The sequence below is a fragment of the Spermophilus citellus genome, assembly GCF_964194105.1.
Source record: "Spermophilus citellus genome assembly, chromosome: 18".
NCBI lineage: Eukaryota > Metazoa > Chordata > Mammalia > Rodentia > Sciuridae > Spermophilus > Spermophilus citellus.
The window spans coordinates 20,848,214-20,873,565 of NC_138200.1; the positions used below are offsets into that span (position 1 = coordinate 20,848,214).

The window sequence follows — 25,352 nt, forward strand, 5'->3', positions numbered from 1 at the left end:
AAAGAACTTGAGACTGTGTTCCAGCTTACATTCTTGGGGATGATTTTGTTCCATGTGCCCAACCTTCCTCCTTTCCCTTTAGCTCACCTATCTCCCCCTTCCAGGATATCTAGGGTGCAAATTCAACATGTCAGCCTTTGACACTTGTCCTGTTACTGACTAAAAACTCACATCAAGTCTCAGTCTGCCTTCGGGAGAGCGTGACAGTGGAACCCTTGCTTTGCAGGTTCTAGTCTGTCTTTTCTGTTCCTTGGATGCCCTAACACACATGCCCTGTTCAGCGGCTGGCCTCTTGGGTGTTAAACAAATACCTATTGTGTGCCACTGTGCTGCCACATACTAAGTGGCAGTGCAAGACAGCCCCTGTCTCTTAGGGACCCTGGAGAGTGGCTGAGAAAGAAAAGCAGGGTGGAGCCTTCACAGGGCCTGGGGAAACTTCTGCTCAACCTAGGAGCTGAAAAACTTCCCTCTGCATCTCTCCTTTCCTGTATCATTGGCTGCTTAGAACTAAAGCTCCTTCTTAAAAAAAAAAAAAAAAATCCCACCTTCTCCCCTTATGGGAAATCTAATAATAACCTTTCTTCTGACCCCTGATGATCCTGCTTTTCTGCCCAAGACACCTTGATGCTCAATTTGGGAGACTGGCAGCTTAGAGATACAGGAGTCTCCTTGCAGACTCGGAGCAGATTCAACCTCCCAGAGGGCCCGCATGTAATGTGGCTTATGCTATATTATTCTTGCTTAAGTTAGAGTCTGTGATTTAGCATTCCTGTTTAGCTGCGGAATTCCACGGAGGATATTGCTGGATCCCAAATCTTTTGTCAGTGTAATTGAGCATAACATCTTTTCAGGTTTGTATTTCAAAAGATGCATTATATCCTCACATCCATTTGTTCTATTTGAGCTATTTGAAACTTTTTTTTTTTTTAAACTTGCCCCATCCCTCTGAAGGAATTTGAGTTTTAGGCTGATAATTTATGTTTATGCTGAGAATGCGATTTCCTTTCTGCACCCAGAATGATTAATAGACTTCTCTCTGTAAATTAGTACGGAAGAGGACGTAGGTAAATTGCTAACCAAACTGAGAATTTCACTTTGTTCCACTGATTTTTCAAGCTTTTTCTCATTCGTGTTCCCCAGATGCATGGTTCTACCTGGACCCTGTGCCCTTTGACAGCGCAAGGGGACCTGCTCCTGGTTTCCCACCTCGGGACAGCCCCCAGGATCAGCCACATCCAGGCTGCCTGCTGCCTGTGTCCCTGTGTCCTGTGGTCTGGGAATAGTTTTAATTTTTTTTTTTAATGGTTGAAAACCTCCAAAGAAGAATAATATTTTGTGACACGTGAAAATTATATGAAATTCAAATTTCGGTGTCCCTAAATAAAGCTTTGTTGGAACACAGCCATACTCATTCATTGACGTATTGTCTGGCTGATTTCGCACTGTGATGGCAGCGTGGAGCGAGTAGCGACAGAGACCTTATGGCCCTCAAAGCCTAAAATATTTACTGTCTGGCCCGCTGAAGAAAATGTTTGCCAACTCCTACTTTACAGAAACAATAAGAGCTCGCCTGAATCTCCAGTAGATATTGGAGTTTGGGGATGTCTAGCCTGGTCTCCTCTTCCTTTAACAACCATGTCTAATGTCCCTTGAAAAGCTTGCTCCCCCCTGGCTCTCAGCCCACGGGATCTGAATGGATTTGATCCTCTCTCTGTCTGGCCCCACCCTACAGATGGAGCACAGGACTCAGGCTGGAGCCAATCACCTCAGCGTGTTCTCCCCCAAGCAGGGCAATTATTTCCATGTGATGGTCACTTGATTCAACTGGATCAATGAGGTCTGTGTCCAGGCTACTGCAAAAGAAGCAGGTGCCCTTCCTGTGAGATAAAAACTAGGATATGCAGAGGGGGAAGCAATTACAGGAACCTTGTGACCATGAGGGATTTAATAAGGGAGTTAGAATCAACTGTTTTTTCAGCCCTGGATCAAACTAGACCTGATCCCCTATCCCTTGTCTATTTGGCTAGGTTCACAAGTTGTTGCTTAGATCTGGGTTTCCATTGCTAATAGGTTGCATTTTTGCCCTATTTGCTTTATACAAAAGAGGTCCTGGCTCATACACCTGCTGATCTCTATCTACTGGCTGGGAATGTCTTCCCAGGTCCCAGGACTGGCCAGAAGAACCCCCCAGCACTGGTTCAGACACTTAATTCTATTCAAGCCAAGATTTTGAGTTGATCTCAAAACTTCAGGGATGCTCTTCATGTCTTCCCAGAATTGAGGAGGACAGAGCTCTGCCGGAATGAGAAAGAGTGGTCAACTGAGCTGACCAGGCAGATATGCCCTCACCAGTTCTACTTGAGCACCCGCCGTCTCCAAGGTGGGACTTGGGTTGGATGGACCAGCAGAGGAAATGCACAGGTGGGATGGAAAGGTCAGCAGGTGCATGGCTGGCTTTGGGGGTGGCCAGACACTTCATGACTTGCAAGGTCTGCAGCACGTCTCTGAGATTTTAGAAGCTTGGCCTCTCCCCAATAGGAGTTGTGCGAACACCTAACTCCCCCTGGGTGTTGTAAAGAACAGACACACGATCTCATGAAAACAACGCACAGGTAGGTGGGAAAGAATGACTCCCGCTGCTGGTGGTGACAGCCGACAATGTCACTGCTGCTGTGTATATCAGAGGGTCTGCTGGAGAGAGGTGCGTTGACTGCCACCCAGGTTCCCAGCATTGTGGGCGTGGATGGAACTCTCACTTCAACAGGCAGGCATCCTTTGAGAGGAAGGAGGAAGCTGAGATTAGGAAGGGCTGGGGTCTTTTCCGAAGGGGACAATGCTAGATCTTCAGGCTCCAAATGGATTAGGCACCTAGAGCAATGTTGCCTTCAAAAAGAAAATCTGGAAGAAGTAAGAGCAGCCTGGGGTGGCCCCTCTATTCTGGACACACACAACCCAGGCAGTGCTAACAGGATGTCTTGGCTCAGCTCGTCTGCCTGCCCACCCACGTGCTGAGGGAGGCGGCTGGCTCCGGAGGGTCGTAGTCTGGGGTAGCGAGGGCGATGGGGTTCTTCAGGCTGACTCTGGGTTACAGACAACCCCGGGGTTTCACAGACCATTAAAGAGGTCCAGAAAACAGCATGTGGCTGCTTGGGGTTTCAAGGAATCAGGGCATGTGGACCCTATTTCCTCTTCATTCCAGGTGTGTTTGGGCATACGCGGAGAAGTGCTTCGGATAGATGGAGTTACAGTGCGTGGACCCTCTGGCCCCCAGGGCCACTTTCTCTGTGATGTCCCATGGCTAGGATCCACAATGGATCTCTGATTGCCCCAGAAGATATCCTTCCAGCATTATATCATGGCTGGACCCATTTAGGATGCTTTTTAAAAACTAGATTATAGGGTGAGCCTCGTTTAGACCATCTTTTGAATTTTTTCCAAATGGATCCATTTTGGATGACTCACCATGTTACTTCCTGCCCATATGAAGACTGTGAAAGGCTTAGACTGAGTCAGGGGAGGGTCCAGGGTCCAGAGATGGAGAGAGGCCAGCATGGAAGTCTGGTAAGGTGTGGTCTGACTCAGGTCAGTCCAACTCAATGGAGACAGGACGAGGCAGGAGAACTGAGAAGGCATGCAGGCTAAGGTGGTGCCTAGTTTGGACACGAGGTGTCCCCCCTAAAAGCTCATGTGTTCATGCAGGATATAAAATGATTAGATTCCAAGAGCTATGATCTAATCAGTGGGTTGATCCTTTTGATGGGCTAATAAGCTGAAGAGATTACTGAGAGGTAACTGTAGGCAGGTGTGGCTGGAGGAAATGGTCCCTGGGGGTGAGCTTTGGGGATTGCATATTTTGTTCCTGGTTCCTTGTGCTTGAGCTCTGCTTCCTGGCTTCCAAGAACTGAGTAGCTTTCTTCCACCGTGATATCTTGGGCTCAGAGCAATGACGTTGGCTGACCATGGATTGAACCTCTGAAACCATGCGCCACAAATAAAAGTTTTCTGGGGCTGGGGATGTGGCTCAAGCGGTAGCGCGCTCGCCTGGCATGCGTGCGGCCCGGGTTCGATCCTCAGCACCACATACCAACAAAGATGTTGTGGCCGCCGAGAATAAAAAATAAATATTAAAAATTCTCTCACTCTCTCTCCTCTCTCACTCTCTCTTTTAAAAAAAAATAAAAAAAAAAATAAAAGTTTTCTCCTCCCCAGTTGTTCTTGATGAGTATTTTGGTCACGGTGATGGACAGCTGTAGGTGAAACCCTGGAGATGGGTAACTCCTTTCCTAAATCCATTTTGGGCCTCCAACCCCCTCTGCCCACACCAACATAGGACCCAGTCTTTTGTGGAGGAAGGCCCTGGAAGAGAGGTCTTCATAAAGGTGACTGCTGTCACTGTTCTCAGTCCTAAATGAGAAGTAAGTGCATATGGAATAGAGTCAGGAGTGTCACCAAGACCCTGGGCCCTGCTGCTGCCTCCAGATAAGTAACAGGAACATGGGAAAAATCTAGAACTCAGATGCTCAGCCTGAGGACCAGGCCTGTCCTGGGGAGAGTTCTGCGTCCCAGAGGGTGAGAGGCTGAGCAGCCTCACGGCCCCTTCAGCGTGGGAAGGTTCCCTGGTGGAGGATGCTGAAATCATTTTAAACTCTCCAGGACCGAGGGAGGGACGGGCGGCCCTTAGTCTCTGCTGATGAGGGAAAAGAAGTGGCTCCACATGGCGGCCGAGATTTGTGTGCTTGGGAACTCATTTTCCACAGCCCCAGGTAGAAAAATTAATCCATCCATTTGCTCTAAATGAGCCCCAGTCCCCTCCCTGAGGTACCCTGCTTTCTCTACACTCTTGCTGTTTCTGCTTTTTTAAGAAAATCCAATAAGGTGGTATTTGTTTTTCTGGGCTTTAACGTTGGGAGGCAACTTGTGGTGAAAGATGAGGAGAGGGGAAAAAAAAAAAAAATCTCTTGAAGAAAGTTCCAGATGTCTGGAGCAATGGCCGAGGCCCAGGGGAAGGGTGGTAAGTGCCTGGGGGTGGTGGTAAACAGCATTTCAATCTCAGAAGAGTGTGTGTGTGTGTGTGTGTGTGTGTGTGTGTGTGTGTGGAGGGGGGTGTATTCCTGGCTGGAGAGGCTGGCCGTGTTCATTTGCTGCCATCCTTCAACAACAACTCCTCCTCAGAAGTAATCCAGTCAGGCTGCTGTGGTCCTGCAGGACCACAACGACTGGGACAGACCCTTGGGCCTCAGAAGAAAAGAAGGCCGGGAGGTCCCCCTTAGGGGACTGACTTCTTAGCTGGAGGACCAGGGGAAGCAGAAATAAATAGGGATGTCAAGACCCCGCCATTTTTGATCAGCCCAGGAGGGGCTGTAAACCAGGGTCCCATGGGGCTCTGGGTGGAGCAGAGCCTCATGGGAGCTCGAGAGTGTGGGGAAAAGAGAGAGTGAGGGGCCACACTTGTGGGACCAGGAGGGACCTTGGGCTCTGTCCACTCTGTCCAGGGCAGTGAGAGAGGAAGGATTCCAAGAAAAGGAAGACACCCTCTGAACATTTCCATCTGTGGCTCTGATTGAATTATGAGGAGCGAGGACTTGGGGGAAGCTGTTGGCCCATCCCAACCATGTTGTGGCTCAGGAGGCCCTCTGGCCTCTGGGGAAACCCAAGCTTCATTAAAATAAATTCAAAAAGATTGAGCCCTTCTGTTCCCTTCTCGCCTCTCCCCTCCGTCTTCGAGGCGGTCCCACGCTGCTCACCATTGTCTCCACCTCGGATAACGCGTGCTGCAGAAGGTCTAACCTGTAATTACCCTGCCTGCCGAAAATGATGGCTGTCGCTTAAGAGGAAACCTGACTGCTCTCCTCGCACGGGGTCTCCGGATCATGCCCGAGCATCTGTCTGTAATCTCTTCAATGAGAGCTTTGTTTGAGCCAAGCCGGTGGCAGGGAAATGACAGGGTTGCTGGTGGCCAGAGGAGACCGGGAGGGGCCTGAGGTTGGTTCCCAGGATGCCGGAGCTGCCATCTCCAGGCCCTTTGAAGGAGGGATCTTCCGTGCCAGGCACGGTTCCTGCAGCTGCCAGGGAGAGAGCTATCTGCTTGTGCTTCTCTAATGGAGAGAGGGGGCTTCTGGTCAAATCTTACAATAAGTGTCCAAGAAATCAGGTAATGAGGGTGGTGGCATCAGAGACATGCTCCTCAGTGAGAGCCCTTGCGATGGAAAGTAGGAAAAAAACCAACTCTCCCTGGGTGCACAAAGAAGAGATGCCACAAGTAATTTGTTGGATAATGTGTGTAGGAATTTGGGGATACAGGAAAGGGAAGACAGACTGAGTCTCCAAAGATAAGCACCCAATGCCAACAGAGTGTTGGAATGCAGGAAATGCCCAGGAACCTTTGACATGCCAAACAAACCACCAGAGAAACCCAGCCCACATCCTTAGCCTTCACCCTTGGCCACCCTTGACCCTTAATAGGACATGAGCTAACACCAGGACAAGGTAGAATACTGGAAAAACATGTGGAATTGTGTAACTCTGCCCTGACTCCACCTCTAATCCGGCCCCAGAAACAGTCCCTCTATAAATATCAAGACCCCCCACCACAAGGGGTTGCTGTTTCTCCCTCTGCAGATGGCTCACACTCTCCCTTTAGTGTGTTTATCCCTTGCTTTTCCCCTAAATCTCACTTTCAAGATGGCGGACATGCTTCTTTGAAGGTGTATTTCTTACTTTACCCCCAAAGATGTCTCTCCCTTGATATAGCCAACATTCTCCCTTGACGGTGTATCTGCTTTTCCTAAACAAATTCATCTGTATCTCTGACTGGAACATGCTGAAATTCTTTTCTGTCATGTAGGCCAAGAGCCCCACTTGTCCTTTATAGTAAACTGGTAAATATCAGCATTTCCCTGAGTTCTTGGAGCCACTCCAGCAAATTAACAGAATTGAGGACAGTGGTCAGAAGCACAGGTAAGACAGACAACTTGAGGCTTGGGATTAGCATCACAAGGCAGGGTGGGCAGTCTTGGGGGGAATGAGTCCTCAACTTGGAAGATATGATGTTGTCTCCAAGCGGCCAGTATCAGAATTGAACTGAATTAGAGACACCAGGCTGGGGTCTGCTGCTTCCTGGCTGGTGGGGAGAAAACCCCACACTTTTTGAGGTCACAAAAATCTTCTGTGTGGATCGTTGCAGTCTAAGGGCAGAGAAAAGAAAAATAATTTTGCTTTTCCACACAGTTTGCTTTTTTCCTTCAATGCTTACCACCGTTAAATATCCTGCCCTCAAAACTTTGCTAAGGTGAGCTGAGATGCTAGAGGATCCCACAGCTCACTGCGTCATTGACAGAGAACACTGGCATGGTACCACAGAGGTCTTCGGAGCTGGAAATCAGTGCCTTGGATCTAATACTGAGGCCTGAATTTGACCTGTGGAGAAAAGAGAATTGGAGGTAGGAAGTCTGTCAGAAATTCTCCCTGCCTGATATTGTCTACTTGGCCTTTGGAAGTTCCGGGGGAAAGATGATAGGGCTTCAAGAGACAATTTTGTGATGCTGTTTCTGTTTCTGGCCTTTGCAAAAATAAAATCCTGTGTTGCTGGATCTGTCCCAATCCTTGTGAAGGAAAAGAAGATTCCCTTGAGTTTAAAGGTGAGCATACTGTCTGTCTTTCTGTCTGTCTCACTGTCAGACAAATGAAACTGTGGCCAAGAAGTAATTATAGCAGGAACGGCTACAAATACCCAGGGAGAAAACAAAGACCAACATCCTGACATAGCAACAAGCAGAAATAAGCTGAGACATAAGGAAGAACTCTTTGTTTAAGAGAGATTTGTGACAATTAAAGAAAACTCCCAGGAAACTAGGAAAATCAATTTTCTGGGAATTTTTTTTAAATCAGATATTTACTTGTCTGAATTTGCATCCATCTATTATTGCCAGAAGCTGAGATTAAATAACCTTTGAGGCCACTTCCAGCTGTTGAATCTCATATTCTAAAGAAGAGAAAGACTTAGCTTCTGAAGACCCAGATTAGAGACACTAGAAAACAGAAAACTAATGGATCCCATGTACTTTTATGAAATGTGGGATTTATTGAGCATCTGCTTTGCATGCAGAATTGTATGAGGGGAAACAAGACAAGAGACAGCAGGTTCCATACCCTGTGGAAATCAAATGACCAAAAACTTGCTAAGTACCCACCAAGGACCACACATCTGGTAATGCCCTGGGGATGGGGTAGCAAACCAGGAAGATACAGTACCCATGTCATGAAGCTTATGCTGTAAAAGGGAATAGAGATAATTTTAAAAGATGTTCAGACAAGGGAGGGTGTATGGGAGCTCGTAGTGAGTTGAAGAAAAGGTTTTCCCAAGAAAATGAGTGTTGGATCGAGAACTGAAGAATGAACAGTCCAGTTAGACATCAACTCAACAACTGGGCCCAGTTCAAAGCTAAGGAGGAGACTTGGAAACCACGAGTATTTGCATAGAGCCTTCTGACCTTCTCTCTCAGCACTCAATAAAATGATCAAAGGACTACCAGAGTTTAAGGGTACACATCATGAAACGTGAGGAATTTCTGCTAAGAAATGTCTCTAGATTGATGGTAGAAACCTTGCTAAGAAAATTAATGCACTAATATGAAAGTGAGCATATATTCTAGAAAAACCCTATGTATATTTTCTAGTTGGGAGGACAAATAGTTGACCAAGAAGCTCAATGATCTAGAATTAATAAACATTTCGAAAATAATGAGCTCACTATAAATTCAAACCTATGAGATGTCACTGAAACAAACCTTAGAGTTCATAGACCTAAATAAACTGATTGTTAACAAGGAATAAATAAATGAGAGGTAAATAAAAACCTATAAAACATTTTCCTTTAAAATTCAAACATGGGTAGTTTATTTCAAAACTTTAATAAGAAGAGTAGCCCTATGTTAAGTGCTTCATCATTTATTTAAGAAAACTAGCAAAGTATTGATATTCTAACCAGTCTATATACCACAGGAGTGAAAAAGAAAAACCACAGACTCCCTCACTTAGGACTATAGATTCACATCCTTACATGTTAAAATACTAGCATCAAATCTGGTGTTATATTATAATAAAAATGCTCCCATGGCAAGGACACCTATTTTTTAGATAATGAATGGTTCAATTTTAGGAAATAATATTGATATAAGTAATAAGATGACTAGAACACAGCAAAAGGAAAAATAATTTCAATTGCTAAAAGGTATCTGATAAAGTTTTATAAAACACTGGTAAAACAGAGACATGTTTTAGAAACTTATAAAAATATATATTTTGATGCATTCATCACTACCTTATTATAAAACAATAGAATCATATCTGATTTGGCTAAGAATAAAACGTGGTAGTTATTAGCATTATTATTTAAAATTACTTGGGAGATACAGCCAAAGTAATCAGGTAAGAAAAAGAAATTAAAGATGCGCGCGCGCGCACACACACACACACACACACACACACGGAAGCATCTTCATTAAGAGAACTAGGGCATGATAGGATTGGGAGTCTTTGCTACTCCAGGGAGATATTACCATCTAAATTAGTTTGGTCTGTAGTTAAACAGGTTACTTATCTACATGTTTAGGGAGAATTCAGAGCCTTTGGAGGGAAAGAAAGTGGATGTATAGAAAAAAAATATTAGAGAGTGGCGTCTACATTAGCAGGTCTCTCTCCCAACCCAGCTGGAGAGGAATGGCACAGGAGAAATCCATCTTAGGCTCAGAATTCTTTACTTTGAAGGGAGCAAAAAATGAATAGTTTTGTGTGTATGGCTCTTGATGCAGACTGCCTTACCCCTTTTGCAAAAACCTTTAAGTGTCAGTTTTCTCATCTATAAAAGTCAGTGATCATGGGATAGATGCAAAGAAAGGCCTTACAAAATATGCTGTTGTCAGGAGCATAGATATGACTCCCCAAGTAGCTGTAGTTACTTTGTATCATATATTGAATCAGGGAAGGCATCTCCCAAAAGCTCTTGGTTAAACTATTAAAGAAACAGCAGTAATTAAGTGGAAGTAAACTTTGCAATGCTGAAGAACAAAAAGATAATACAACATTCAAAGCAAGGCAGTGGAGTCCCATGAGACACGGAAAGATTCCTGAGGCTTGGAATTCCATGGAGAAGAGTTTCCTGCATTTGCCTGGAAACAACTCTGTATTGAGGTGTGGTCAGTAATGGGTTTGCTGAGCAATTTTAGTTACCTTTCAGGGTATTTAAACCAAACACAATTATTAAAAATAAACAAGGAGAGAAATGAATTACAGTAGATGGGGTAGAGAGAGAAGATGGGAGGGGAGGGGAGGGGGGATAGTAGGGGATAGGAAAGGTAGCAGAATACAACAATTACTAATAGGGCATTATGTAAAATTGTGGATGTGTAACCGACGTGATTCTGCAATCTGCATTTGGGGTAAAATTGGGGGTTCATAACCCACTTCAATCTAATGTATGAAATATGATATGTCAAGAGCTTTGTAATGTTGTGAACAACCAATAAAAAAAGAAAAAAAGAAAAAAAAAGAAAAAAAATATAAGCCTTGAATAGGAATAACTTTTCAAAATATGGAGTGTCTATCAGGAAGTGAAGCAAAGTAGAATATTATGAAAATATTGAAAAATGAATGAAAAATGTAATAAATGGAATTCATGATTGGAAAACTTTGTTCCTTAAGCCAGTCTGCAAATGTAATGCAACCCCAATCAGCATTTTAAGTAAAATTTTGACAAATTGAAAAAGTATTTTATACCTTTCATCTAGAAGAATAAACATATTAAACAAAATAGGATAAAATAGGTTAAAAAGACAAAATAAATTACCTGGAAAACCCTTGCACTACACCATATTAGAACAAAGTATGAAGTCAGGTCTTTTAAAACTGAATGACATATGAATCAGTGGAAGAGACTAAGAAGATTATAGAAAAGACTCAAATCTATAAAAATATTGATTAAATGACATGGTATTATTTATGAAAGAGTTAAACGAATCTTGGGGAATTTTTTAAATAAACAGGAAAAAAATGTCAAGGGTCAGAAAGTCTTTCCAAACATGGCCACAGTTAGACAAAAAATAAATCTGTGTAGGAATTTAACATTCTGTCTGTCTTAGTACTACATACACTGATTCTTTTACTTTACACTGTTTAATTGTCTAAATTTTCTAAATATCTTGCATTGAGCATGTTTTCTTTAAAAAGAAAGATAAAAAGGGATGGGCGTAAGATGTGTGGTCGCTGGATGGGAAGGAAGGACACCCTGAAGATATAAATGCCATTGCATCATTTGTTGAAAGCTCTTTCTTTTTTTTTTTTTTTAATCAAGTTTCTCTTAAATGATTAAAGACCATTTATTCATCTACAAACTAGGAAGCACTGATCAGACTTTACTGCTGCACAAGGACAGGGTGAAAGTCTGGTTGTTGATATTTGGACACGCTCCAGGTGGAGCTGAGCTGTAGCGAGTCCCACACACAATGAAAGGACAGAAGAAAAACTGTCAGGGAAGGAGTGGGGACCAGAGAGGTAGGAAGCCACAGAGCAGCCCACCACAGGAAGAGCAGCACCTACCAGCAAATTCTCCTCCCAACCAATTGGTCATGGTGTATTCTAATTTTAACAGATTGCTGAATTCAATTTGCTAATACTTTGCTAATGATTTTAAAAACCTGTGTTCATAAGGAATATTGGTATGTAGATTTTTGATTTTTTTTTTTACCCCTTTGTGATATTTTGGTTTGGTTTTGGTGTAAGGATAGTGCTGGTTTCATAAACTTACTGAGACCTCCTAATTTCTGGAAAAGTTTGTGTAAGATTGATGTGCTTCTTCTTAAATGTTTGATAGAATTTGCTAGAGAAACCCTCTAGACCTGGAATTGCCTTTGTGGGAAGACTTTTAATTAATTACTTTATTATCTTTAGCAGATACATAGAGCTACTCAGATTTTCCATTTCTACTTTAGTCAGTTTTAGTAATTTATCTTCCATAAAGTTGATGATAATATTCCTCGATGATCTTTTTAATGCCTGTTGGGGGGCGGTGTGGTCTCTCCTCTTTGATTTATGTTCTTATTAATATCTGTCTTCTCTTTTGTTTTCATGACCAGTAAATACTTGTTTGAGATGGGAACTTTATCAAATTTACTGGTTTAAAAATGAAAAGCTTTTTCATTATTGTTGTTTATAATGGAGGTTTTTAAAGTTTTTTTTATTTACAGTTGTTTTATTTTGATTAACATGTACTAATTGTACCTATCAATAGGGTCCAGTGTGATTATTTCTACACATGCATTCAGGGTGCACTGATCAAACCTAACCTCCCTTTAACTATCCTTCCCCAACACTATGGAGTTTAAGTACTCTCACTTTTTATTAATTTCTCCTTTTTACTTACTTTGATTTTAATTTTTTTATTGTGATAAGAACAGATATCATAAGATCTACCTTTTTCACAAGTCACTCGCCCCGCACCCAGGGGAGCTTAACCACTGAGCTACCTCTCCAGCCCACTTAATTTTTTTTTTTTTTTAATTTTGAGACAGTCCCACTAAATTGATGTAGCTGGTCTCAAACTTGTAATCCTGACTCTGCCTCCCAAGTCAAAGAAATTAGTCTGTTTGATTCTAATCCTTTTATTAGAATTTATTAGAAATTATTTTATGGCCCCAAATACAGTCTATCCTGATGATTATTCTTTTGAGTGCTTGAAAAATATGTGCATTTTGATTTTGGGGGGTAGAAGGTCTACAAATGTCAATTAAGTCAAGTTGGTTGATAATGTAATTCATGTTTTGTATGTACTTACTGCTTTTCTGCCTACTTGTTCTCCCAAGAACTGATAGGAGTTCTACCATAAATTTGGATTCATCTGCTTCTCTTTAGTTCTCATTATTGCTTTATGTATTTTGAAAACCTATTATTGTGTACATACATATTTAGAATTTATTTCATTCTTCTTCATCTCTGATAATCTTTCTCATTTGAAGTTATTTTGCATAACAACAACAACGATATATAGCCTCTCAGTTACTTTGGGGATTTTTAATGATGTTTTCTCTTTTATTCCTAATGTTGGCCATTTCAATTTTCTTTCTCTTTTTCTTGGTCACAGTGACTGGAAGTGTATGAATAGTATTGCTTTCTTTGACTTTTGTTCATTCTCTGTGTTCCATTGTTTTATTACCACTCAGATTTTTATTGTTATTTTTTCTTTCTACTCTCCTTAGGATTAGCTTGGTCTTTTTAGTTTTTTTTTCTTTCAGGCAGAATCTTAGATTACTAATTTGATTCCATTTTCTTTTTAATATAGGCATTTAATACAGTGGTTCTTAAAGGGAGGTAGTTTTGCTCCTTTCCCAGGAAACATTTGGCAAGATCTGAGTACATTTTAATTGTTCTCATCAGTGAGAGCAGTGCAGGGAGTAAAATAGACAAATCTCACACTTATGGAGTTTTCATTATAAGGGGAGACGCAAACAATGAGCAAGATTAAGATGTGTAATATAAAGTCAGTTGATGACAAAAAAAAATCAAAGCAGGAAAAAGAAATAGAAAATGATCAATATGGTCCAGTTGAAACTGTATAATCCAAGAAGACTGTCCTGATAGAGTGATAATATAGAAGTAGGACAGGAGCTAAGTGACTATCTGTAGAAAGACTTTTCCATGCAAAGTAACAACTGGAAAAGCTCTAAGTTGGAATCATGTTTGGTAACACCAGGGAACCATAATGTGATAATGTAGTGGAAACCATTGAGCAAAGAAAAAGTGATAGGAAATGACACTGTGAAGTATCATGGGCCAGATTATGTTGTGCTTCATAGGCCCTGGAAACAATTTTAGATTTCATTTAAATGTGATGGGAACAAGTGAATGTTTTGAGCAGGAGAAATCATGAGGATCACTACAGCTACTATTGGGGATAGAATGCAGGGAGTGAATGCATAAACATGGAGATTAGCTAGGTGTTATAGAAGCCACCGGTGAGAAGTGTTGGTGATTTGAGTAAGAGAGTTGAAAGTGGAGATGCTTGCAAGTCCAGGGAAACTTTGAAAAGTGGAGACCACGAAGTATACTAATGGGTTAGATGTGATATATTAGAGAAAGCCAGGGGCCAGCAATGAGTCTTGTGTTCTCTGGTCAACAGGGTGGATAAAGATACCCTTTACTTGTGTTGGAATCACTGAGGGGAAAAGAAGTTTGAATAAGAAAACCAAAAGTTTGGGTTTTAGCTAGATTAACATTGAGAAGTGTCGTTCATCCAAATGGGTTTGTCAAGGATCATTTGGTTAAAAAGGAATGAATTCACAGGGAAAATTAAGGATTGAAGATATAAGTTTGGACATTTCTACTTAACAAAATCTATAAATATAATTTTCTACATTAGCAAAACCAAGTAGTAAAACTATTTATTTATCTTAATAGCCGTCCAAAAGTTCTTAAAAAAAATGATCCATGGTGTGATGAAAATGATAAACTGAGGATAGAAGAAAATATTAAAATCAGTACACAAAGTATACACAGTATTGATTGAACATAAGCATTCCCATTAAAATTAAAAAAACATAAAATGCTTTTTATAATTCAATATTTTACTAGATGTACCAGCCAATTAGTAAAGGAAAAAAGGAAGGAAATAAAGTTGCAAAGGAAAAAAAAAATCTTTACTTGAAGATGATATAATTAACTAATTTAAATAATCCAAGAGAAAAAAATTAAAAATAAATAAATAAATAAATAATCCAAGAGAATCTATTAACAATTGGATAATTAATAATGCATTAATATTAATAGAAGATTTCCACAAAGTGACCAGATACAAGATTAATATGCAAAACTCAAAATTTTTCCTGCACACCAGCAGTAATCAAATACAAAACACCATGTTCAAAATAGCAATAAATTTATACAATATTAGAGTTGAGAGTAAATTATTTTATTGATAAGTCAGATAGACCTTTGTGGGAAAAATCTAATACTTAATAAATGGATTTAAATATAAATGGAGGATTACTTAAAGTTCATGGCTAGGAAGATCTATTTTAGAAATGTCACTTCTCTCCAAAATTATCTAAAAATTTAATGTAACCCCAATAAAAATTGCAATGAGATTATTATAGAAATTGACAAGTAGTTTCTAAAATTTGAATGGAAGATAACTTCTCCTGGACGGTCATGAAATTTTAAAGTAAATGATCAAAGGAATGGACTTTCACCAACTTATATCAAATTTATAAGGCACTAATCATTGAGAGAGTGAGGTATTGCTTAAAAATATACAAATAGATGAAATGGATTAGAATTCCAGAAATAGATATTAGAGTTTATGATGAAATATACTGTTGTTTGAACTTAGTGGAACTTGAAAGAAGTGTGAGATATCCAACTTAGAAAGTTCACAAAATGGGTTTAAGATATATCAAATACCTACACAAAGAAAGAGAAGTAAAATTGTAAGAGTATCAGAAAGAATAATTCTTTGAATTATTTAAATGTATTTCAAAAATTACTTAAAAATAGGATGGATAAATTAGAAATTATTAAAAATTTGAAAAAGGTATAGAGAGGAAATAACTCAAGAAAATAACATTGCTAGAATATATTTTCCTCGGATATATGAGAATAACTCTCAAAAATATGTGAGAATGTTTATAAATCAAGAATGTTTAAGAAGGATAACAGAAAAAAATAATAAAGAGAGTCAACCAAAAGAGAACTTTGCCCCTGTTGTTGCACTTGTAGGATTTGCCTTAGGGAAACACCAAAAATCATCAAAAGAAGATGATTTGTATATTTATACAAATACTATTTACAAATAGGATAGAAAGGTTGGATAGATGAGCATTCAACATTGTAGGAAAATGATTAAACAAATTATAGCGTGGAAAATTATGCTACATTTTAAAATGTCGATAAAAGTTTTACATTATTTTATGCAATTGGTTTATTTAAAAAGCATGATTTGTGACATAATAAAAAATGACTTTAAAAAAAATTAATCATGGTGACTTTACATTTTATTCAGTGGGAATAACATCTCGTACGTCCACGGTATGTTCTTTATCCCAGGTGGTTAGCCCTCTGCTTGTCTTGGTGCAGTAGCTCCCTTTTTCTGTGATCCACTTTGTATGGTTCCAGAGACTGGCGTTCAACCTTATTCCAAAAATATTAAATGGAAAATTCCAGAAATAAGCAATACCTGCTGTTCTGTGTGATGAAATCTTGCTCCATTCTGCCCATACCACTAAGATGTGAATCGTGCCCCTGTTCAGCATATCCATGTTGTGTGTGCCACACGTTAGTCACTCGATAGCCATATGTCACTACACTGACCGTCGTGGTACTGCTCACAATGCTTGCGTTCAAGTAGCCTTAAGTGGTAGCCTAAAACAACACCGAAGTATCTGTGTCACTCTCCTCATTTCATTGTATCACGTAGGCAGTTGTATCATCTTACCTCATCACAAAAAGAGGGGCGGTTATACTGCACTAAGATATTTTGAGAAACACAGACAATTTTTCAAATACCTCTTATTAATGGAATATTGTTATACTTGTGCTATCATACTAATAGTGATTGTGAATCTCTTAGTATGCCTAGGTTATAAATTACATTTGATCACAGACATGTCAACATAGGAAGAAGCATATATGTATAGAATTTGGCAATATCCATAGTCTCAGGCATCGATTGGAAGTCCTAGAGCATATTCCCTTTAGATAAGGAAAGAATGCTATATTCTGATATGTCTCAAGTTGTCTCTCCAAGTGACATCAATCTCATAGGAACTGTTTGACAGTCTTGAAAATGGTTAAGGACAGTTCCTTATATATATTTTTTCTTTCTGGTTATTTTTTTTTTCTTTCTGGCATATGACTACATATGCCCAGCTTAGATGCTGCCTACCCCAAAAGTCTTCTCTCCAACCCCTCATATGTATATCTTTTTTTTTTCTTTTGCATTCCTTGAATCATTGGGTATGCCAGTCTCCCTGCACTTGACACATTGTATTTAATTAGTTCTGTGTGCATCTTTCTCCTCTGGACTCTGAACTGACGGAGGGCAGGGGCTGAGTTGGTTATAGTCTCCTTGATATATTTCCTACCTAATGCCTGGAACACAGTAGGCAGTCAATAAATAGAAATTAACAAATGCCCCTCTGCCACGCAGACTTGGCTTATGGAAATGCTCCGGAAGTCAGGTTTTTTTTTGTGAGTGTGATTGGGACATGAGCTTGAACTTTTCTAACATCCTATAATCAGGAAATGGAACACTTCGTATTAGCATATACATTTAATAAATGACTAATAACATCAAACACAACATATTACATGTGCAATGTAGCATGTGGGAAGCTGAAAATGATTTTCCTGAGTGCTGGGCTCTAATCAAGTTCTCTAATGTTGCATTAACAGGGGTCTTTTAGCTTAATAGATTCTCTTGATATTTCTTAGACATTTAAGAAATGAAATAGACTCAGCCATATCCTAGCTTAGAAGGCATGCAACTAATTTCTCCCTGAAACTCAAGGACATCTTTCAAAGTGTGATATAGATTCCTGGATTCCCACTGATAAAAAAAAAAGAGTCATTTTGAAGAGAAACTAGACTTGCTTTCCCCCGTCCAACATCAACGTCCCAATTTCTAAGTGGATTCCTTCTTCCTAATTCATCTTTGAAAAATAGACCTGTCAAGTCCTTGGCATTTTGTTTGAGTATTTCATTCTTTGCTAATATTGGCAAAAAATTAACACACATGGGAGGTACATGGGAAATCTTGTGCGGACAATGCATTTAGTTCAAAGTGCATAGAAAAATGACGCCTTTACTGGGTTCCTCTGACCAGCCCCAGGCTCTTTGAGATTAGTTTTAGATTCATAGACTGTGGTCAGGCCTTGACCAGTAGGTTCTGGCCTCCACATATCCAGGAAAATGTCCTTTCCCCAGGCAGGACTTTTGTTCTATCACAGTGATCCCAACAGCATTAGATGAAGAAAATAACTCTAGACAAATAAAATCCACAGTAGTTTTGCTTCCTTGCATGAGATAGGAAGCTGCCCAAGGTGATTCCCTGTGGTCTTGGCACCTCTCAGTCTCCAAGGGAGGTGGCCAGGTATGTATGTGGTGAGAATAGGCCTGGCAATTAGAAAACTATGCTTAATAATAATAATAATAATAATGATGATGATGATGTCTGGAGATTTCATCTCCCATCATCAGCTTTTAAAGATGGTTAGTTCACACTGGATATGGTCGAGTTTTGACATCTTTGGGCACTGATGGAATACACTTCTTTCTTGATGTCCCAAGACCTAGAGTCCCACCTTTGGGTCCTGATATAACTTTGTGCTTTCACATTCAACCAGCGATGTCATTTCTTGAACTGAAAATGAAGCAAATAATATTCACCTTATTAATGATATCATGAGCAAATAAGATACTGTGTCTATCTGCAATTTGGAAAATATTTTTTAAAAACTCAGAAAGCATCATTCTCATTAGACATCCTGATTAATGCAGTAATAATTAAATCCCCCGTTGTATCTTGCACACTGCTGAGTTATAATGCTTTCACAAGCATTTTATTTTTTTAAAAGCCATTGAGGGGTTCTCTTTGGAGCTGGAAGAAGAAGGTAGAAGAAGAAGGGGACAAATGACCGAGAAACTATGTTGAAGCATGTGCAGATTTGATGAGGGAATAGTGCTGGTTAGGTACAAGAATTGTCATCTTATTTATTTATTTATTTATTTATTTATTTATTTATTTATTTATTTTTAATTTTTTAGTTCTTGGCGGACACAACATCTTTGTTGGTATGTGGTGCTGAGGATCGAACCCGGGCCGTACGCATACCAGGCGAGCACGCTACCGCTTGAGCCACATCCCCAGCCCCTTGTCATCTTATTTAGACACCAAGGCTTATGTGGGTAAGGAATGGTCCCATGCATCTATCCTTGGGAGAGCAGAGAGATGTCAACTTAACCATCTCACTTTTGGAACATAGACTTCTTTATTTCTGCTCTACATCCATGCTTGCCCACCCTAGAAGACCTCCCAACCCTGCAATACTCTTCAGGTAAGTTTCTCAGATTGATCTGCTTTCCTGTCTTAGAGATATATTTCAAAACATACCGGCTCCCTCCAACGTGGGACTGACTTCACTCAGATATGGTGCCTCCCAAGTGTAGAAGAAGTCACATAGGAGCAGAGCTTCCTGGCTCCAAGCCCTCTGTACCTGTCCAGGTCCTCCTCCTCCTCCTCCCTCCTCTGCTGCTAGGTTGAAGGGTGTCCCTCCTCCATCATCATCTGATCTTTTGAGACCACCTCCTCCTACCCTTTCAGGAACCTACTGAACACTACCTGTTAATTGTTTCTCCCCTTTCCTGTCTATGCAGGTACTCTTTCCCCCACAGGGTCCTTCTTATTGACCGTGTACACACTTAATTGGCAAGCAAACACATATGAACCCCTTGGGTTCCACATCCCCTTACCCTGTTGCTATTTTCTCTGCTATAGCTAATTTGGTAAGAAAAATAGCATCTACTTTTTAAAAAATATTTATTTTTTAGTTTTAGGTGAACACAATATCTTTATTTTATTTTTATGTGGTGCTGAGAATCGAACCCAGTGCCTCATGCATGCTAGGCGAGAATGCTACCACTTGAGCCACATCCCCAGCCCCATAAATTTATTTATTTTTAATGTGGTGCTGAAGATCAAACCCAGGGCCTCACACATGCTAAACAAACACGACACAACTGAGCCACAACCCCAGTCCTCATTTTTTTTTTTTTTTTGTAGTGCTGGGGATTGAACCCAGGGCTTGTGCATGTAAAGCAAGCACTCTACCAACTGAGCTGTATCCCCAGCCCAACATCTACTTTTATGAAGAGTGATATGTGCTGTCTGTCGGGTTCTGTTCCTGTTTCTCCATCCTCCCACTCACATAAAGTTGGCATCATTGGCTTCTACCTACACCACTCTACCAACACCTACGTGCCTCTCAACCCAAAAGCTGTTTTCAACTAGCCTGTTTTCAGTTGCTCTAATGAAATACCTAAGGCAGGATATTATAAAGGAAAAAAAAGATTTATTTAGTTCAGAGTTTTGGAGGCTGAGAGGCCCACTAGCATGCACAGGTTCTCATGTGAAGATCCCATGGAAGAAGGATTACATCTTGAAACAGGAAGTCAGAAAGAGGCTGGGTGGGACCGGGATTGGACTTTTATTTATTTATTTATTTATTTATTTTTTAAGGAGTGTTTGTTTTTTTTGTTTATTTTTATTTTATTTTTTTATTGGTTGTTCACAACATTACAAAGCTCTTGACATATCATATTTCATACATTAGATTGAAGTGGGTTATGAACCCCCAATTTTACCCCAAATGCAGATTGCAGAATCACGTCGGTTACACATCCACAATTTTACATAATGCCCTATTAGTAATTGTTGTATTCTGCTACCTTTCCTATCCCCTACTATCCCCCCTCCCCTCCCCTCCCATCTTCTCTCTCTACCCCATCTACTGTAATTCATTTCTCTCCTTGTTTATTTTCCCATTCCCCTCACAACCTCTTATATGTAATTTTGTATAGCAATGAGGGTCTCCCTTCATTTCCATGCAATTTCCCTTTTCTCTCCCTTTCCCTCCCATCTCATGTCTCTGTTTAATGTTAATCTTTTCTTCCTGCTCTTCCTCCCTGCTCTGTTCATAGTTGCTCTCATTATATCAAAGAAGGCATTTGGTATTTGTTTTTTAGGGATTGGCTAGCTTCACTAAGCATAATCTGCTTTAGTGCCATCCATTTCCCTGCAAATTCTATTTTGTCATTTTTTATTGCTGCATAGTACTCCATTGTGTATAGATGCCACATTTTTTTTTTTATCCATTCATCTATTGAAGGGCATCTGGGTTGGTTCCACAGTCTAGCTATTGTGAATTGTGCTGCTATGAACATCGATGTGGCAGTATCCCTGTAGCATGCTCTTTTAAGGTCTTCAGGGAATAGTCTGAGAAGGGCAATAGCAGGGTCAAATGGTGGTTCCATTCCCATCTTTCCCAGGAATCTCCAAACTGCTTTCCAAATTGGCCGCACCAATTTGCAGCCCCACCAGCAGTGTACAAGTGTACCCTTTTCTCCACATCCTCGCCAGCACTTGTTGTTGTTTGACTTCATAGTGGCTGCCAATCTTACTGGAGTGAGATGGTATCTTAGGGTGGTTTTGATTTGCATTTCTCTGCTAGAGATGGTGAGCATTTTTTCATGTACTTGTTGATTGATTGTATATCCTCCTCTGAGAAGTGTCTGTTCAGGTCCTTGGCCCATTTGTTGATTGGGTTATTTGTTATCTTATTGTCTAATTTTTTGAGTTCTTTGTATATTCTGGATATTAGGGCTCTATCTGAAGTGTGAGGAGTAAAAATTTGTTCCCAGGATGTAGGCTCCCTATTTACCTCTCTTATTGTTTCTCTTGCTGAGAAAAAACTTTTTAGTTTAAGTAAGTCCCATTTGTTGATTCTTGTTATTAACTCTTGTGCTATGGGATTGGACTTTTATAATGATCTTCTCAAGAAGATCCCGATAGATACCTGGGGACAGGGGTGTAATAGACTTAGATACCTCCCATTTGGCTCCACCTCCCAGTGTCCCTGTACTGAAGACCAACCTTTCAAACCACCAGCCCTTGGAGGACAAACCACTTCCAAACCATAGCAAAATCCTTTTACTCTTGGCCGATCTGGGCCCTGGTGACCATGGCGTCATTATTGGAACCATGGATTCTCTTGGATGATGTGATGGTACACCCTCTTGTTTCTACATCTACCCCTCTAGCATCTCCTCTGCGGATTTTGCAGGCTCAGTCTCTGCAACTAGAATTACGTAAGGTGTGGCACTATACCTTCTCATTTTCCTTGGGCAATCTTCTTGATGTTGCTTTTCAAGTGTGTATTTTATTATGATGATTATCTATTTTAATCGACACAAATTCTGTAACTGTTTATGGTGTATGACACAATGTTTTGAAGTGGGTCTGCGTTACGGAATGGCTGAATCAAGTGAACTAACATGCATTTCCTCACATAGTTATCACTTTTTGGGGGGTGATAAGAATACTTAAAATCTATCCTCAGCAATTTTCAAGTATAGTATATTGTATTAGCTCTAGTCACTCTACTGCACAATGGATCACTTGGGACTTATTTCTTTTACCATTTTTGTATTTAAAACTCCCATATTTTTATCTTAGTGGATACATCTCCACTGAGCACCACACCCATATCTCTGGCTAATTTACATTTTCGGTTAAGTGTTTCTAAGTCACCAGAAACAGTGAAATCAAAACAAAATACATGATCTTCCTTCTCAGATCTAACCCTCATCTCTGGTTTTCCATCTCCAGGGAAGGCATTTCTATCCCACCCAAGTGTGAAAGAGAATTGTTAGCTTCTCCTGAACCCTCTCTTCCCATGATCTGCATAACCCAACTGTTGCCAAGTCTCAATGACTTATCTCATCTGTATGGAATCTGGACTCATCGTGTCCAGCACCAGCAGTCCAGTCCATGTTGTGATCTCTTTCCAGCAGAGCTTTGTACTCATTATCCACGGGTGTACCCTGACACTACCATTTGTCTTGGTGCCTCCGTGATTTGAATGGCATGGCCAATTGCAACTGAAAAAAAAAATAAGAAAAAAGATGTTCTCGCTTTTGAGGATGAATCCAAAGTTTGGCTTCAGAGAGATGGAAAGGAAGCAAGTGCAGAGCAGATTTGGGGAAAGGTTTGTAAAGAAAAGAAAAATTCTTCCATCCAAAGCTATCAAGAATTTTTAAGATACAGGGAATGTACAGAGATAAAGAGGGTGTTACAAGGTAAAGAAAGGTGGTTAGATGTTGGAGCAAAGGTGCTAGACCATCAGAGGCCCTGGACAGGAAGCAGAGGCTGCCCCTCTTCTCAAAGGGTCCTCACCGTGGCTTTCCTCCACCTGAGAAAAGACCAAAGTCGGACCCCCCCCCCCCCCCCGAGGGTGGCACCATGTGGGTGTTCCTCCCGATGGATGCCAGGGGCTGACATCACTGAGGCCCTCTCTTGCCCTGTGGTAAGCAATGTCCGCCCGTAGGAGGGATGCACTTCCGGCTGAGGCTTTGCTAAGTGGCCTCTGGGTCACCTCTTGACCAGAAACACTTCATTAATGATCCAGGAGGCTCCTAAACTGGGGAAAAAAAAAGTGATGCTTGGGAGCCGTGTCTTGATGGCAAGGGAGAAAAGGCACACTGCCAAGCCCCCTGACAAAAGGTGAAGTCGCTCCCTGCTTGACGCCTCCAGCCACCTCCTACTGAAGGCCCCTGTGGCCTCTGGAGCCTGAGTGGTCTGACCCCTGCCTGCCTGTCTGGCCACGTCTCACATCTCTTCTCCTTGCTTTCTGGGCCAAACACAGGGGCCCCGTTTCTCTGAGCCTCCACCAGACTTTCACCATCCGGGACTCTGCCCTTTCCCTGCTGTGGGCCTCTGATCTCAGCTGACGCATCCCCCTTTCAGGGGAGCCTGGCTTAGGGCCTTGTGCTAAGTCACATCATCTGCCACGTGCTCTCCTTGATCCCAGTTCTTGTCTTCTATTCTGTTCGTATTTAGACATATGCTAGGATGACCATTTGAGAAATAGACACCCCCACAACTAGACCGCGTAAACCATGACAGTTTTAAAAATATTTTGGAGGGGGAGGTAGAGTACTTTTGGCTCCAAATCTTACAATTTTTTTTTTTTTTTAAATGAGAGTTGAACTCAAGGGCACTTTACCACTGGGCTATATCCCCAGTCCTTTTTATCTTTTATTTTGAGAAAGGATCTCATTAAGTTGTGATGGCTGATCTCGAGCTTGTGATCCTCCTGCCTCAGCCTCCCAAGTCACTAGGATTACCAGTGTGTGCCCATCACTCCGGGCTCCAAATGTCACTATCCTCGGTCAATTCATAAACCTCCTCAAGAGTCAGTTGCCAGAGAATAGCAGGACTCTATCCTATTTGCAGATTGGGAAGGGCCTGGAAGATCCAGTGGGTTGGTGAAAGTAAAAATAATTTGCAAACTTTAAAGTGCCAACAGGACCTTCAGGTTCACCCCCGACCACACACACACAGCTCCATGACCCGAGTACCGAGGAGAGGGGCTGGTCATGCTCCGATCTTGACAGCTCAGTGTCAACCCTTCTGTCCGACCCTCCCTTTCCCTTCTTCCTTATCGGTGAAGTCTGTTATCCAGGGATATTAGGGATTCAGTCTTCAAACTCACTTGCCACCGTTCTCCTCTGAAGCACACATAAACTACCCCTGGTTAATATTTGTTGCTCTGATGTTGTGTTTTATTGATGAGCCTGGCAAACCCCATTGTGTGCCCTCTGCTCTGTGAGATTCTATTGGATTGCATTGCCTATGCCTTGTCTGTGACAGGTACTAGTGGCACTTACCACCCTGTGATTTTCCCAGCAGTGAAAATAATAGAGGAATTCTGTACAGGTAAGATAATTAGTGGTTCAGACGAAAAAATAAAAAAAGAATTTGAATACAATTTGTCACACAGAGTATTAGCCTTTTTTTTTTTCTTTTAGTGTAAGTGTCGATTTCTGGGGTTACAAAGACAGATGACATGGCGTTTTATCCTTTGAACAATGAATTGGTGTTGATGCCGTGGCTCCCCAGCAGGTGGATGGCCGGGGTTCTGCAGCGGGTCATGGGGTATCCCTGCTCACCGGTCAGTGTGTTACTGTGGATGAACGGGGTGGTTTTCTAACACATCTTAACACACTTGATTCTGTTTTCACAGCACACACACATGGCAGGAGCTCTTGCAACTAGAGTGTGCAGTACAGATCCAAGAACCCTTCTCGTATTTTTTATGTGTCTCCCTCTTACGGTTCGGATAGTGGTGTCCCCCAAAAGTTCATGAGAAAATGCAGGAATATTCGGAGGAGAGATGATGACATTCTGAAAATTGTAACCTAGTAGTGGATGAACTCACTGATGGACTAACGGGGTGGTAACTGTTAAGCAGGTTGGGTGTGGCTGGAGGAGGTGGGTCACTGGGCGCATGTCTTCGGGTTTATTTTTTGGTCTCTGGTGAAGGGAGCTCTCTCTGCTTCCTGATTGCCTTTTCTGGAAATGCTTTCCTCTGCCATGCCCTTCCGCCATCCTGCCCAGAGCAATGGAGTTGGCTAACAGAGGACTGAGACCTCTGAAGCACACATAAACTCTTCCTCCTCTACATTGTCCTTGTCAGATCTTCTGGTCTCAGCAATGTAAAAGCTGACTAAAGCACTGCCTTCTTCCTGGGCCA

General features: G+C 41.2%; 1 long non-coding RNA gene across 1 annotated transcript in view; it reads left to right on the forward strand.

Annotated features, from left to right (window-relative positions):
- LOC308637943 overlaps positions 1 to 1,254 on the forward strand; it is a 31,155-nt gene extending 29,901 nt beyond the window's left edge. Inside the window, exon 3 of the long non-coding RNA XR_014019710.1 lies at positions 1,141 to 1,254. This is a non-coding gene — a long non-coding RNA (uncharacterized lncRNA). The remainder of the gene's footprint in view (positions 1 to 1,140) is intronic.
- The last annotated feature ends 24,098 nt before the right edge of the window (positions 1,255 to 25,352 follow it).